Source organism: Diprion similis, chromosome 10 (genome assembly GCF_021155765.1).
Source record: "Diprion similis isolate iyDipSimi1 chromosome 10, iyDipSimi1.1, whole genome shotgun sequence".
NCBI lineage: Eukaryota > Metazoa > Arthropoda > Insecta > Hymenoptera > Diprionidae > Diprion > Diprion similis.
Genome location: NC_060114.1, coordinates 1,965,057 through 1,971,659, shown reverse-complemented (window position 1 = coordinate 1,971,659; position 6,603 = coordinate 1,965,057).

Sequence of the window (6,603 nt, the reverse complement as noted above, 5' to 3'; positions counted from 1 at the left end):
GATACATAGCCCATCTGGCTAAACGACCTGTTGGATTTTTTAATTGATGAATGGATGTTAATGCTTGATGAGCGGTAACTACTTTAAATGAGACGCCTTCGAGATAACAACGAAGTTTTTGTACAGACCAAACGACTGCTAAACACTCTTTCTCGGTTGTCGAATAGTGAAGTTCAGCGCCTCTGAGCGGTCGGCTCATTACTTCAACAAGTATTCTCCTAAGGGTCATGGGGTGGACTTGAACAAGGATCGCACCTAATCCGAAATCACTCGCGTCCGTGTATAAGAGAAATCGATGTCCTCGTATTGGGAAGAATGAACGCGGTGCGTCGGCTAATGCCTTTTTTGCTTTTTCGAAACATCTCTGTTCAACGTCCGTCCACTTCCAAGGGGCTTTAGGGCTCGTTAATTTATTTAGAGGTCCCTGGATTCTAGCAATATACCTCAAATGTCTATGATACCAATTGACAAGACCATTGAACTGACGGAGTTGTGTTCTGTCTTGTGGAACAGGAAAATCGAGAATAGGTTGAATTTTCTCGGGATTTGGCCTCATGCCGTACTTGTCGATCATATAACCGAAGAGTTTAACTTCCTTGCACGCAAAGCTGCTCTTTTCGCGATTGACGATTAGTTTCGCTTTCCTGAATACTTCGAAAACTAACGATAGAACCGAAATATGCTCTTCGAGATCTTGACTAACGATTATCCAATCGTCAAGGTACATAAAGACGTGATCAACCCATTTATTTGGCAGTTTACGTTCGTGAATTAAATCCGCCAACTTTCTTTTCAAAATATCCATTAACCTCTGAAAAGTTGATGGTGCACCTGACAAACCGTAAGGCATTCTTAACCATTCTAATAGGCCTTTACCTTCTACGACAAACGCAGTATATTTTCGGCTCTCCTCATTCATAGGTATCTGATGAAAAGCTTCGCTTAAATCAAGAGTTGAAATTATTTTAGCTTGAGTGAGTTGCGAACACATTGACTTCATATTACGCAAAGGATATGCTGGTTTTTGGGTTTGACTATTTAAAAGCTTATAGTTGATACAAAATGTAAGATCTCCGTTTTCATTTGGAGCTACAATAGGTGAACATGCCCACTCGCTATTACTCCAAGTAACGTAGCCTTTTTCTAATAACCTGTCAACTTCTTGGTCAATAAATTTACGAATGATTTCATTTCCAAAATGAGGTCTTTGACGATGTGGGGTTGGATCATTCAATTCGATAACGTGCTCGATCAAATCAGTTTTGTCGGTACTTTCTTTATCAAATTTTGCGAATTCAACGTCAAGAAAATCTTTCAGCTGTTGAGACTGGTCTACGGAAAGCGATTTTATTTGCCCAGAGGAAAAGGTTAAATGTGACAACGGATACACTTTTTTACTGTCAGCGAGTGTCCAAATTCTTGAAAACGGATCGACTGTTACCTTAAAAGGTATCCAGAAGTCCATGCCTAGGATAAGATCGACAGATAATTCGGACGTTACACCAAACCGCTGCGGTCCGTAAACATCACCTATGTCAATAACAAAACCGGCAAAGCAACATAATTGCATGATAGATTTATTAGCTACCCTTACCTGTGTTGTAGACGAAGTGTATGGTGTTAATTCTTTAATTTGGTATTTCTTTACCCGTTGGTAAGTGGATAAGCTTAAGTATGATAGATCACTACCGCTGTCGATAATCCCCTTAATTTCTTCGCCATAAATTGAAATTTTTATCGGGATTTTCGTTTTCACTGGCTCTTTAAATTCGTGGTCGCCGCGATAGATACGACGTTGAGCTAACTGACGAAGTACATGACGTGGCAATCGCGCTGGCATCCAACTCATTAACGATTTGCTATCCAGCTGAGGGACATGATCGTAATTAACGGCGGATTCCTGATCGTTTGTTTTGTCAATCATTGACGACAAATTTACTGGCTCGTTGACTGATTCGTTTAAACGATTTATGACTGCATTCCCGTTACTTTTAAGTAAGAACTCGTCTTCGTCGTCCGAAAATTCATATTCACTATCAGTGAGATTGGTAATGTTCAAATTCATATTCCATTCTTTTTGATTTTTGGTTTGAGCATACAGTTTACATTCGATGCTCACGTTTGGCTTATCTAAATTTTTTGTCTGTTCAATATTACTGATTGACTCGCGTTGTTCATTAGATCTTACCGGATCGGATTGACTTCTTACCTCGACTACGCCCTGTGGTACAGTAATTTGAGGGGGAATTACTGCGGGCTGTTGGCGTTTCCCTGCTAATTTGAACAGTTCTTTGATTCGTGGCCTATTTTGCGACAGTTTTTTAAGCGGATTTTGAAAGTTATTCGATGAACTCAGCATTTCTCGATATTGCTGTTCGGTAACAAAGATTTCTTCGTCAATAATCTGGCCGTTGGGTGAAGGTTGACCGATTTTAACTTTAATAAAATACGGTATCGTTTGTTCAGGGGTTTGCATAACGTTGCTCGGTGCATTTATTGGCTGAGTGTTTTCATTAAGAGAACCTGATCTCCCTGGTGCATCTAATCTTGGCTGATAATGTACGTGTCGTAACTCCCTTTCAACTGAACCGTGTGTTACTACCGTCGGATTCGATCTTTGATCCTGCATGGTTTCAACTACCGGTCGACTGCCTGAGGTATCTGTTGCACCTACATTACGAGAAAACGGTGTAAAAGCACTAGACAAATAATTTGATTTCTTTTTCTGCAAAGAAACAGAAGCTTGTTGACGCTGACCACGGCTTTGTCGGTCTACTTCTGCCGCTTTGTCGTCTGTTGAATGATCTGTCTCGTCGTCGATAGAATGACTCGCTGTTTTTCTTTTCGCGCTGCTTCCTCCCGCCTCTCTATTCGACATCCCGCTTACTAATCCGTTAATTTTATCTAACAAAGTATTCATCGTATCTTTCGTAGCATTCATACGATTGACAAGAGCTTGATTTAATGACGACGACTGAGTTAATCGTTCGTCGGTGAGAGAAGTCGTGCTCACTCTACTTCCTTGCCCTCCTCCCTCGGTTATTAATTGTGACGAACCTACTCCGAGAGCTTCTAGGCTAATGTTACCTTGCATGTGTTGGTGTGGGCATTATTCGCGAATTTAATTCCCTTAAGCCGTGTGGCTCTTGCCAGTATCTAGTCCGATCATCATTAATTGAAATTAAATTTTATTGAAATTCTTAAGTTAGGTTTCAATACTTGTTGTTGAAAGCATTGGGTTAACCAGTGTTTTCTGTATCAGACAATAACAACAAAATTTTTAATACAATGTACAATTTTCTATTTTGTTAAGCAATCATCAACAGGCGGGAGCAAGATCTTCATCTATTGACAATAACTAACTTTTATTCATTTAAGAAATTACTATTTAAATCGTGCTGACGAATAACAGTTTCACAATTCAACGATTTTTGACTCTCGCACTGTTTTTTGTGTGTACAATTTGATTTGATACTAATTCGTCAACGGGTCAAAGCAAGATCTAAACTCGGTGACGTGAGTTTGCAGACATATATATTCATATACAATATGACAGTGTTACAAAATAAATAAAACAAATAACCGAAAGAGAACGTACAGAAAATAAACAGATATACTATAAGACAGAGAGAGAAGCGATCTATGGGATGGCTTTGTTTATGTATGAACTTGCCTTTACCTCGGCGTATTTTATTATACTGTTGCTATGCTGGGTCTCAATTTCTAACGCTCTACTGTTCGAATTCAGACACAGAACGCTCTGACGATATTAATTTATGGTCAATTTAACTCAATCTTCCCAAACTTGCCCCACGTTGGCCACCATTGAGACAGAAGCAACTCACTCCCTTCTATTCTTTCGACTTATTGTCGAGAGTTATTAATATTTATATTTAAATTGTAATTTTATTTCGAATTGCCTCTACTCGACGCGGTTTGGGTCAGTGACTGTCGAGGCTCAGACAAAATTTTACTTACAATAAGTTGGGCGCCAGTTATTGTCAAAATCAAGGAAAACGAAATACACACAACTCGGCTCAGTCGGCAAATAAATAATATAAGTAAATAATTGTTAGACCCTACTCACATGGGAGTTCATTTGGAGACCCGAGGAAGGGAATATCTAAATTTCCAAGAGTATAGAAAGAAAGAATTGGACAGAATATACAAGTTTATCTTACTTACAAATTTTCGTCGAAATCCGACTCTTTGTATATTTGCCCGGCGCTGAACGATATGAATCGTCGACAATGTTCGTAGTACACAATATACACTTAACAATTGACGGTTATACAATTGACAATATTACACAAGAGTCGTTTTATAATGCGTGAAATATAAATTTGACGAATAATTTTACAACAATATAAACAAACCAAGGATTCGACGCAAGAGTCGATACAATGTACTAATTGACGTAAGAGTCAAAGATATAGAGGACGTACGAATTAACAAAGAGCTGTTGCAAGAAACGAACTCGTGGCAATTGATCCTCAGTCAACGATGAGACACAGAGTGACACTGTGTTATATAAGTCCGTGGTGTTACACGGTCGAACTCTGTACCTTATTGCTTGCTGGAACGTTTTAAGGTTCTTAACTCAGTCACTAGAGTTCGCTCATTCATTTTATGAAAAATCTAGGAACACTGAGCGCTCCAGGAGGATAAAAAAACATTTGTGAAACGCTTGTAGATTGTATCATTGCTTCTGATAAATAAAAATAAACAATAATTTCATAGAATTGCAATTTTGGAAGCGACATTACGGTGAGTTTCATGACTTTAGTTAAATATTCACTTCAACAATTCTGTTTTTCTAAAACGGACTGACGTCCGACCGACACAGTGTTTAACCATGCTTTACAGCTGTTCCCGACTGTGTCGTTCTGTGTCGTTGTTGGAAAGCGCCGTAATGTGTCTTTACAAAAGATAGCACGGGAGTGAGCGTGCCCGCTTCTGCAGCGCATGAATAGGGTCGGCTGTTCGCTCTATGGAGGATAGAGAGAAGGAGGCCGAGGAGGCCCTACTTGGCGCTTCTTACGTGAGCTAGCTGCCGCCGAAATTTCAGCAAATAATAGTTCTAATTCTTGTTAACAGTAGCACTGGCGCAGATAATTCTCGAAGTGGGAGTAATATTATTATTAGTTTAGTCGATAAACCATGAAAATAATCTAATTTAATTAATGCAATTATTTGGAGTTCGCCTATAGATGATTATGGTGCAGTTAGAATTGTTTCATAGTGAACCCTAGGGAAGATTCTAACCAATGAACACTCAGCCGAACCGGCCGTACGCCCAGCTCTCAGAGGCCTCAATACATAGAACTTATACTACGCTACGCTCAATATTGCATGAAAACAGTCGCACGATGGCTCATTTTACACCTCATTCTTTCCGCTCTGGCGGAAAGTCCCTCAAATATGCATGTGTCAAAAAAACCACACTTTTTTTTACCATTTTCGGCATATGAATAACCTTTACCGATTCCGCTACAAAAGAGCTATGCACCGTCAAAATTTCCACTCATTCCGTTCGTTTGTTTATTTAATATAGGAAGGAAACGGATGAGTTCGCTCGGTCGGTAAGGGTAGGATTGCTACATCGCGTTAAGCTGGAATATCGTGCACAGCAAGCTGCAGCCGCAACTTTACTCCCATTAGTTCAAAGTTTCTCACTAGATAAATGTCACTGTATTTAGCCGCGCCACTTGAAGTTCAAAATGAACAGCAAGCGGCAAAACGGCAGACTTGCATCAGTGACTGCGGGGATTGCACCAACTGTTGCCACAATAGCAAGTTTTCGTCTTCTTAAAATGTCTGCATTTCTTTTTTCAAGTATTTGCGGACATTATTTATGCCATTCGTGTAATTTTTGATTTTAAGATATCACAAAATAACGTTTATACCAATTTTCGATTTATTAGTCTGAACGACCTACGTAAAGTTGGCCATGCAACTTGAGCTATTTTTAATTCTGACTACACCAATCGTTTGGCAGTCAATAGTTTATTTGATATCAATTAAACAAATCAAGACGTCAAGTTGGCCGGATTTTTTTTATTTTAACTCCAACTAAGCTCAAAAGGAGCTTAATCGACGCGCAATCGTTTGGTAGTCACGATAAACTCAATACGAATGTTTGGTGATCCGCCGTTTGGCTGGAAAGCCCAAAAAACCAAACCGGAAAATAAACTGCGGGGTTCTTTCCCACATCTATAAAATTCCCTAGATCTGCTGAATTTCTCCTGGAGCTATGAAAGCTCTCCAACCAAACGCGGTGATTTCACTGTGGTGTGTATATATATATATATATATTCATATATGATATATGTAACATATAAATATACATATTTGGTGGGTGTGTGTGTGTGTGTGTGTGCGTGGACCTACACAACTTCAACAAAACTTTCATCGTTTGTTGAAGTTTGTAGGTTATGGATATCGAATTCCCGACGTTTGATTATATTGTAATGACTTGATTGGTAATCAATTGTCAGGCTTGGAGAACTGTCACAAGAGTACGAAAATAATTAGTTCATCAGTGCAATCATTTCATGTATACATTACATAAGGCGTTCATACGGGTACACCACAATCAATAAA